Source organism: Hordeum vulgare, chromosome 2H, assembly GCF_904849725.1.
Source record: "Hordeum vulgare subsp. vulgare chromosome 2H, MorexV3_pseudomolecules_assembly, whole genome shotgun sequence".
Lineage (NCBI taxonomy): Eukaryota > Viridiplantae > Streptophyta > Magnoliopsida > Poales > Poaceae > Hordeum > Hordeum vulgare.
The window spans coordinates 368,775,540-368,786,253 of record NC_058519.1 but is presented as its reverse complement, the minus strand read 5'-3'; the positions used below and the strand labels follow the sequence as shown (position 1 = coordinate 368,786,253).

General features: G+C 38.8%; 1 pseudogene; it reads right to left on the bottom strand.

Annotated features, from left to right (window-relative positions):
- Positions 1 to 9,227: 9,227 nt before the first annotated feature.
- On the bottom strand, positions 9,228 to 10,482 carry LOC123427340 (annotated as a pseudogene).
- Positions 10,483 to 10,714: the final 232 nt, after the last annotated feature.

Sequence of the window (10,714 nt, the reverse complement as noted above, 5' to 3'; positions counted from 1 at the left end):
CTGTCTTTTTAAAAGACATACGCAGAGTGTGTCCCTTCATTTTGCATGTAGAATTAAACACAAAACCGCACGTCCTCGACCTCTAGCATCTTGTGTCAAACTCCATCAACAAATATGTGTTATGAAAACAACATAATGGAAAAGACAAATTAAGATACTACAAGAACAACAACATAGACTTGAAAATGAAAAAAAAGAATGAAGAACAATGACTGGACAAAGTGGATGGACTACATTAGTACAGTACATATGAATTCGCAACCAAAGTTCAGAAAAAGGAGTCCCGGTACTTCCATGTTCCATCCTAATGTTGTCACACGCTTAGTAGTAGTCACTTCAATACTTAATTTGATGCTAGGATCCAAGTTTCAATATATACCTAAAGATGACATGTCTTGGTTCATTTATTTTAGATTAAAACTACATTACCGTTGAGAAGAAACTGTTGAGACCTATGATTACGCAAAGGATAATAGATGTGTTTTGGGCCATGGTGATGATTGCAAAAATGTACTGGTCAGATATCCATTTCAGGGTTACCACAATACTCCTTATCTTAATCCCTCATTAAATTTCTGAAATTGAGCTCGCCGTGCTACATATTTTTTTCATACAAGTTTTAGGGCTAAGAGAAATTTGGAGTTCCCGTCCTCTGTTGGTACCTCTCTCAAACCCTCACTGCATTTGATTCATCCATTCCTAACCCTCACCTATTATCTTGCTACTTACCATCAGGTTATCACACTCTACTTGATTTGCTATTTTTTTGTTATACCTTCTATAATTATGTCCGTAGATGAATCAAGGTTTGTATTATTTTCCATCCTAAGTACATGTTCTATCGGTAGTTCTTCTAGATTGTTAGTAAATTGTGATATATGACTTCCTATGTCACAATATGAAACATAGATGTATATTGTACATGAATGGAGGGATACTAATGAATAATGTATATATCAGTTGGCTACTAATGTCTTGTTTGATGACACAATGATTAGGTTTAAGTTGTCATATAGCCATCTCATCATGTCCCTTTTTCTAGTGTTTAAAACTTGGCTACATGAATTTGGACATTTGTTACAGAGAAGAGGAATTCATGTACATTACTGACAAATATTTTTACATTTGGCAAATGTTGTTCCATATTTAAATCTGTAACATCAACATGTCAAATGTAAATGATTTCTTTTCAACATTTCAAGCCATATTTCCTTTTCATCCAATGTATGTTCTTCAAGAAAGGAGAAAGTAACGCAGCAATGCACGGATTATTATCTGCCTAACGAATCATATACTAATCAATGGGCCAAAGAACAGGATATAAAGAAACCAAGCAGTTGATATTGAACAAATTTGGTTGCCTAGATTTAGAAAAAATGATACCTCACTTGGACCACAATTTATAATTTCTAGTACATTCCTAGGGACAGCTTGGATTAACCTGACATGACGCTAGTCCAGTTACCTGGCTACTATGCTTGCACGCCACTTTGGGTTGATGGTTCTGCCTTCTCATGCTCTAGCTTTCCAAAAGCATGTAGTACGATCAGTATGATCACCGTTACTCGGCACTTCAGAAGCCATGTACCGCTGCAATAGATTTTATAGATAGCCAAGAAAGATTCAGTGCTTGTTGTCATGGTAGTTCTCAGAACAACATAAATTTTGTGATTGAAGAAGTATCTCTGCTTTCTTACTCCCAAGACTGTACTCAACAACCCAGGCGCATGTCAGCAGAACATAGTGGTTTATGTGCATGTGCTGTTATACTGATATACTCCCTCGGTCCCTCTGTTCCTAAATATGAGTCTTTCTGGAGGTTTCACTAATGGACTACATACAGATGTATATAGACATACTTTAGAGTCTAGATTCACTCCTTTTTCTCCATCTGTAGACTCCTAGTGAAATACCTTAAAAGACTTGTATTTAGGAATGGAGGGAGTACATCATAAATAAACCAAGGCATGCAGTTGAAAAGGAACATACCAAAATGGCAATCATCACGATACTATTTCTAGGGGAATCACAATGAACACTACGCTTTTCACAGAAAACAGAGGCTTCTCATGGAAAACAGAGACGTAAACTTTGTCCAGGACAAGCCCTTATTACTTTATTACGCCTTAATTAATTGGTTATGTGCATTATGGATCCAAAAGCAGAGGGAGGGATTGTTCCACTATATAAAATACACCCATATAAACTTCATCCACGCGTTGGTAACTGTGACATATCGTTCAAGTTACCTATTGTTAGGGGTCGTATTTACAGGTACAGAATATCAGGACATTGTCTTGGTAAGGATTCGGGAAAACGAAAATAAACTATGAAAAAGGCTTAAACCCCTCTCTTAATACATATTGTAGAAGAGAAGAGATACTTAAGATATTTCGAAGAAACTTACTGTAGCCCATCAGCATCGCAATGCAACATCCCTGATGGTTCTGTTGGGCAGCATAGCCGCTATCTTGATGTACCTCATGATATTAGGTTCGCGAGCATATCTGCCATTACCAGCAAAGAAACAATTAGAACATCAAAGGAAATGGCTTCTCAAGCCAGATGGTGACATTAGACATGGTTCTCTTTCTTTCTAGGATTCCTTTAACACAAATTCATCGGTTAGAATCTGATGAGCTCATCGGCACAATCATAGAGTACTCAAGTGTGGCTGTTAAGGCATGCTTATGGTTGGAAGAAACCAAGTGCAGTTCCACAGTAATACCAAATAACGACGAAAGCGACGCTATAGAAGATGCGCTAGGTAGTGCTAGAAACTAAAAAGGTAAAAAGGTTCCAGTGTGTCATAGACACTTTCCTATTCACAGAACCCTGCAGTAGGTTTCAGGCATATGCATTTAGTTAAATACACTAAAAATCACCATAGGATACTTGCAAGAAAAAATCCTAGAACAAATGTATTTACCTGCATCAAAAGTGTTATGATGTCACTGACACATGTAACTTCGCGTTTAGTCAAATTTTCAACATAGACACCAACCCCCGTATCTTCGCGGAGCTGCACATTAGGTTTCATGTGTAGTACAAGTAATGAATGATGGCATCACCCTAGTAAGTCATATTCACTTAAAGTAACAGCAAGAAAGCATACTTGAAGATTTGCGGATGACGGGTCAAGAAGATCTGTAAGTTGTTCATTGTAGATCTCGAGAAAAGAACACTTGCAGTTGTACTTAAGATGCTCATCCCTCCCGCTCTCTTCTTCCTGCAATTTTAGGATTCGCACATAGCAGATTTAGAAACCATAGCATTATAAGACACATTACCATATGCTCATCAACAAGTCTTTTGTTATCAACAGATTTAAAAAAATACCGCTCTGATTCTCGCAATCAAGAACTGAAAAATACATCGTGCCATGCTACATTCTGAACCAGGCTTCACTCCTAACTCACTGATTTCACCGAGCATTGTGTGTGTCTTTCCACTTTCAGTATGCAAACAAATAAAAGGTTGAAGCAGAGTTTTCCATTATAAGTAAGACAAATTAAGTTTATAACATATACCTGCCCATAAGCTTTCTTTCTATCGGTTGACTCCTTTTATATCCTCTATAAGCTTTCTTTCTATCGGTTTTCAATTCAATTTACTCTGCCATTTTAGTGATAATTTGAAATGCCTTTGAAACCCAGGGTTTAAACTTGCAGTAATCACGTATTGCAAATCTCTCACAAAGTACGCATTGCATTGAACTTCCGTTTTATGACATGATCAAAAGGACGTTTCTCGTCCTTGCGCACTCAAATTTGTTCTCAGATCATTCTAACAATACATGATTGTTGATGGTTTATGCTTCATTACAAAAACAAAACTTGTTCTCTCAAAAATTTGAATACTTAAAACATTTGGAAGGAAAAGTCTGTCGATGTGACTTATGACAAAATTAAAGGGTTATTGTGCCTATATTGCTATATATAGTCAAGATTCATGTGTAGACACTCAAATATACAAACTAACCCACTATGAGAGTGTATTTCCATGTTTATCAATATACCAAAAAAATGTAGTGAACACACACAGTTATCACATGACGCAATTGCTTGGCTCTAGATCCGTTCGGTAACATACACACAAATACAAAGAATAAAACAAAGTAGTACATATCATCATCATCTGGGGCGTCATATAAGCACAAAATATGCCTCTATATCTTTTTCTAGAAAGTCCATAGCGTGATGCCAGAAAGCACAATCTCCTGACAAGCTCTGCGCAGGCAAGAATACACCCATTTGAAAACTCAACATGAGTCAAATTATAAAGCCAAATATATTGTACTATCAATCTCATAATGTCCAAGGGATTATGCGCCACATACTCTAATTTTAGATGACAAGTTAAGGAGAAGTCAAGTTTTGGAAAACATGGATTTATAGAGCTTATTTGATTCAAAGGGATTTCATATGGGAAAAACAATGTAGATTGATCATGCATGAAGCCAAGATGATTGTATAAAATAGCAGAATGCCATAGATTAGGCCGCCTCTGTGCATCCAGATGGTTTCGCGGTGTTGAAGTATGCATTGATAGGATACTCTTTCTCATGGAAGACAAGGTATACAAGAACCATCATTTTTACACCAGAATCATAATACTCATTTATGTGTTGTTTAATCTCATCCTCAAATTATCTTCCAGCCGGTACACATAGAGAAAAAAGACTTTTAGTCGCTTCCTCAAATTATTTAACAACTGGTGCACATGGAGAAGCAGAATAAGCATGCATGGGCAGTGCACAAGTTTGACATTTATTTGTGAAAAGAGAGAAAAAAATAAAGTAAGTTGAGTACTTACGTATCCTCCCCTCTGGTTCCTTCACTAAAAGGCACATCCATTTTCATGAGCTATTAAATTCCAGGACATTCAAAAGCTCATACTTTCTGTGGGAACATATAAATACATTCTAGTTTGGATTGGAATAAAAAATAAATATAAAAGATTGTGCCTACCGATTTATCTTTATTGCCACTTCACTTTGCATTTCTAATTCGGCAAACTTGTAATGATTGTTGACGGCATCCTGTATCATCTATAGGGACCAACCTCAACACTCATGTTTCACTACAGCGCAATGACCATTCCTGCCCATCATCAACACCACTGCCTTTTTATGCAAAAGTTTTGTCAAAGGTAAAAGATACACATCATGCATGAACTGTATTAGAAAAAATATCAATATTTTTCATGTTTTAACTCCACAAAGTTATGTATCAATCCATCATTGATTGTATTCTTCCAACCCAAATGGCATTCACAATTTCCCATGATGCAACCCTACCCCCATCGGACACAATGCTACCCTAGGAAAGCCGCCATCTCGTCAACTCAAAGATGAAGCAAATTATTTATTCCCTCATGAATCATAACTCTTGGTCTCACAATATTTTCACACTCTCTCCCATTGTCCTCTGTCCTCTATACACATGATGGTACGCCAACCATCAACAGCTACAAAAGCACAATAAGAAGGATCAAATAAGAGGTCGAAAGGTTAGGATTATGTACAGCATCTTGCTGACATTGTCGTCCTGGGCAGGCGAATCTTGTAGCTTGATGGCTCCATGGCTCGACATATTGTCCTTGACTAATTGAACGCCAGTTATCCCTCCTGATAACGCAACATGGAAACAACAACACACTGACAATGTCTCAGTCCATTGCTTTGTTACTTGTTACTTCTCCTGATATGGACATTGCTAGAAATCACTGAATACCAAGTTATTTGATTACTAAAAATATCAAGTAAATCTATATATGCAGGAAAAAAATTATGTGTTATATTTTCTACAACTTTCTACAATTGTTGAATATAACCCTGCCATATGGACACGTAGACCACCGTGTCGTATCTGAAGGGATCCACGAGTACATCAACCTGTTACGAGTTATGAGAGCCTGAAGCTCTGTCTCGTGGACTGAGAAAAGTGGCAAGTGGACTATAGAGAGCTACTTATTTTCCTTTTCGTCTACAGCTTGTGTACTTGTGTACATTTAAATTGAAAGGCATGGAATGTCAGCTCCAGCATACACCGATACAGTAAGTTAAATTAATCCAATTACTATTTTTGGTAAAAAGAGCAAAATAGAAAACCGACAGCCTTCTCTGAACCAGACTTGATAATGTCGCACATGGTAAGGTGTCAGCAAGGTGATCATAGATTTTTGTTCTGTCATATAGTGGTCATGGAGTAAAATGAGATCAAACATGCGAGATATATCATTTTTGTAGGTGTCATCCTGTGATGTGATTCTGAGCAGTAAATTCTGAGCAGAACAGGGCTAGCAACATCATAATTGCTACCAACAACTTACTTGGAAGAAGCTGCGACAGTAGAAACAACAAATTCACTCGTTGATAATGTGATTGCAGACATATTCCTCCAACCTATACTGATCAGAGGTTCAGAAACAGTAATAATTAGGTAGTTTCACATGATAGCAACCAACTATCTATCCAACCTGCCTAGCTGCCGAACGCAATTTGGGCAAAGCATGGCCATGAACACAAAGGCACAAGCCACACGAGGTCACGAGCAGACGGTTGAGCCTGCAACAGCAAGGGGTGGGCAGAAGGGATGCGCAACATACCACAGTCCAGCGTTGGAGGCCTGATGGCAACCATGTCGCCACCACCACCGTCGCGGTCGTGTTGCTTCCCCGCGCTCCATCGGCGTACTGGTCGACCGGGTGTACTCCAGATCTGATGGTGCTCCCGGTTGTGGGTTGTCTCCTCCCCACATACGAGATTTTGCAATTGGCATGGGGGAGGGACTCAGGTTCTTCGGGGGTTGTGTCCGATCCAGGAGGAGCGCCGCCGGAGCTCGGGGTCAGATGTGAGGCCGCCTTGCCTCCGGGGCCTCCGCTTGCCCACAACCTTTTCCCAGAGAAGGCGCATATCGTCGGCCGCGACCACGCTGAACGGTAGAGGATCGAAGGTGGGAGGAGGGTTGGAGGTGGCGGTGCGCCACGGCCGGGGGCGTGCGACGAGAGGCGGCGCATGGTGAGGCCGAAACGCGACGTGCCAGGAGTGGGCAGCGGGCAGAGGTGGAGATGAGATCGTGTGGGTGGCTAAGTCTTTTTTCTTTTCTTTTTTTCTCACACGTACCGGTTCGGGTTTACTTAACACGAGGATTGCGGGTTGAATCCTCAAAAACAGAGGGACTTTTCTGTCAAACCGCCGCGACGGGTTTTCCGGACACCTGAGGTCGAACCATCACGACGACGAGAGATCCCCCTTTAATAGTAGAGATTCACAAGTTGAAGCAATCTTTACATTTTCAAAAAATATATATCATGGTTGTCAAAAATCTTGGTAACTCAAAGATTTATTCTGAATTTCAATATATTTTTTAAAACATACAATAATAATTTGATCCATCCAATAGTTAATTCTTCAAAATTCACATAGGTATATTGTCACAAAGACTTAGAAGTATTAATGTTTAACTACATACATTAGATCTTTGGTTAAGAATTTTAAAAATATGGAAACAATTTTAAAACCGAGAACATTTTTTACAATTTACAAACATTTACTAAAAATCGTGAATATTTTTTATATTTCGAACGAGTTTAAATATTTTCTTTTGAATTGGCGACCAGTTCAAGAAAAGACGAACATAATTTTTTATGTTGGAGGATTTTATTTTAAATTCAGAAACATTTTTTGAAACGCATGAAGTTTTTCTGAATAAACAAACATTTTTAAAAATCAGTAATATATTTATTAAATTCATGGACATTGTTCTGGAATCTGCAAAAAAAATATAAAAATCCGGCGCTTTTTTGAATCCACAAACATTTTATGTTTTCGTCAGCATTTAATTCAAAATTCCTCTTTTTTAATATGCAAAAGTTTTTGTAATTCTAAATTATTTATATTAGAAATAAACAAAAATGGAACGTAAAATTTTAAGTGAAGAAAAAAATATCAAAACAGGCATTAGCTATTTTTAAAATTTTAGGGCATTTTTTAAATGCATCAACATATTTTGAATTAGAAAGCATTTTGTTAAATGCCTTTAATAATTTTTAATACATGGAATTGTATTTGAAATCATGGACTTTTCTTATTGTACAAACATTTTATTGTATATGCGATAATTTTTTACAAAACTCCGAGCAGTTTTTGAAGTCACAAACATTTTATTTTTTAAAATATGTTGATTTATATTTTTCAGTTTATTAAATTTTTAAAGATTATTTAAAGTTCTAAATTATTTAAAATAAAAATAAATAAAACGGAACTGAAAATAAATAAATAAACGGAGCTAAAAGCAGACGCGTGTGCATGGGCCGGCCCATACGGTGTGCTGGATATTCTCCGAGCGTGCACAGCGTAATATAGGAGGTTTTTACATGAGCCGGCCCAGTCCAAGATTTTTTTGCTTTCTGAAACGTTTTTTATTACTCATCGGTGGCATGGTGGGTAATAAATGCAAACTTTAAGGGTAATCTCCATGACGGACTATCAAAAACCGAATTTGCTTTATTATTAGGGAGAGATTAATATTAAATGTTGTATTAGATCAACGACACTTATTTTGAGATAAAAGAAGTACTACACTTGTCACTAAGGATGCGTTTGATTTACATCTGTGTTTGAGTGCATTTTACATACTTATCCTGGTTGAACCTGACTGAACTAATAGATGCTAAAAACCAACATATGCATGTACTTTGATTGCCTACATGGGACTCTTTGCATCAGAAAAGCACACTAGTCACTAAGGGCGTAATTGTTTTACATCTGTATTTGAGCGCACTTTGCATATTTATCCTCGTTGAGCCTCACTAAGATAATGCAGGATAAAAGCCAATATTTGCATGTAGTTTGCTTGCCTGCATTGGTCTCTTTGCATGAGGAGAGCAATATGTTAGCATGCTATTTGGTTGCGTGCGTCGATGTTGTTATACAAACAACACGTTATTTGGTTGCACCAGGCTAAAGATGTGATCACCACTTATCACTAGTGGTGACTTTACCACACACATAACATTGTCTTCTCCTAGCTAGGAAACAAATGACAGTTTATCCTAACTACTAGCAAATGACAATACAAATTATTGAGTGCCAATGTGACTTAATAGTCAAAAGTTTAATGATGCTAACTAGGTGGAAGTTCATCCTCTTCCTCTTCCTCTTCCTTTCCTTCTTCTCTTCCTCTTCTTTTGTTGATGTTTTTGCATATTCTTTATCTTCTTCTTCAGATCCTAGTCTGGCCTCTATTATCCCACATTACGTGAGCCCACTCTAACCTTTTGTCCTTCCACGCTTCGTTGTCAAACGTCTCCACACCATGGCCGGAGCTGAACACCTCATCAGGAGTCACATCCTCCTCCTTCGACACAAGTTCATCAGTTTTCCATTGGAGGATCCAATTGTGAATGATGCAACATGCAAGAACAAGCTTGACCTGGGTAGGGTAGGGGTGGAATGCCTTCTGATCCAGGATCTTAAACCTGTTCTTCGGAGCTCTAAATGCCCTTTCAATAGTTATTCTAAGGCTGGAGTGTTTGGGATTGAACATCTCCTGTGGAGTCCTAGGATAGTTCCTACCAGAAAATTCGTTCAGGTGGTACCTGGTTTTCTTGAAGGGTGAAAGAACACCTGGCCGACAAGCATAGCCAGCATCTCCTAGGTAGAACTTGTCATCTGAAATGTTGATGTCATCAGGTCTACACATGATGTCATTGAGAATGTTAGCATCACGTGATGATCCTTCCTAGCCAGCCAAGACATATGTAAACTTCAGATCAAAGTCACCAGCAGCAAGCACATTCTGGCTTGTGTAGTGCTTTCTTCCTCTATATGATGCATCTTGTGACCTCGGCACTCTGGCTATGACATGAGTACCATCTATTGCGCCAATGCAATCCTGAAATGGCAGTACAAGATGATGTTATTGCTACAACAGAACAAGAACAACATATGAAGGCATTAACAAACATATTGTGAGTGCTCACCTTGAAATATGGATACCATCTTGAGCTAGTGTGAATCTTGGTAGGAGTCCGGTCGCATGGTGACACGACCATCTCTTCTCTAAGTTCCCCAATAGCATACAACACTTGCTTGAAGTACGTGGAGATGGTTTCCATTGATCTCCTGAATGTGTTATGGATAACCCTGAACCTCCGATTATGGCCAACAACATGAAGGGACATGGCCAGTTGCTCTTCAGCACTAGTGTGGATGCTATCTTCTAGCAACCCCGTGCTCCTGAAGGTCTGGACAAGTCTGGCAAATGGTGCTCTTTTCATTCTATGCATCCACGGAGACTCTGTGGCATTGCAGTTGTAGATGTAGTTCAAATTCGCTATCCTCTCCCTGTCCCGGATTAACATAGGACCATACTGGATGAGAGGTCGCTCATTCTGACGAACATCTCTCTTATGGACCAACAAACTCCACGCATGAACCACAGCTATCAGCGATGCTGCCTGAACTAAAAGCTTCATTCATTCATCAAAAACCTAAACGACATCCATTATGCAGTCAGCCTAGACGCTACCAACCCTAAACGGTCCTAGAGGAGGGGCGCGATAGCTTACCCGATTCTAGGTCGGGGAGACATGGCGGAGACGAGGATGGTCGGACAGAGTCAAAAGAAGAACAGGAGAAGCAGCTGCCGGTGTTGGGGAGTGCTGTTGTTGCCATCAACGCCATCTAAGTCGTCGTCGCCGTGGGTAC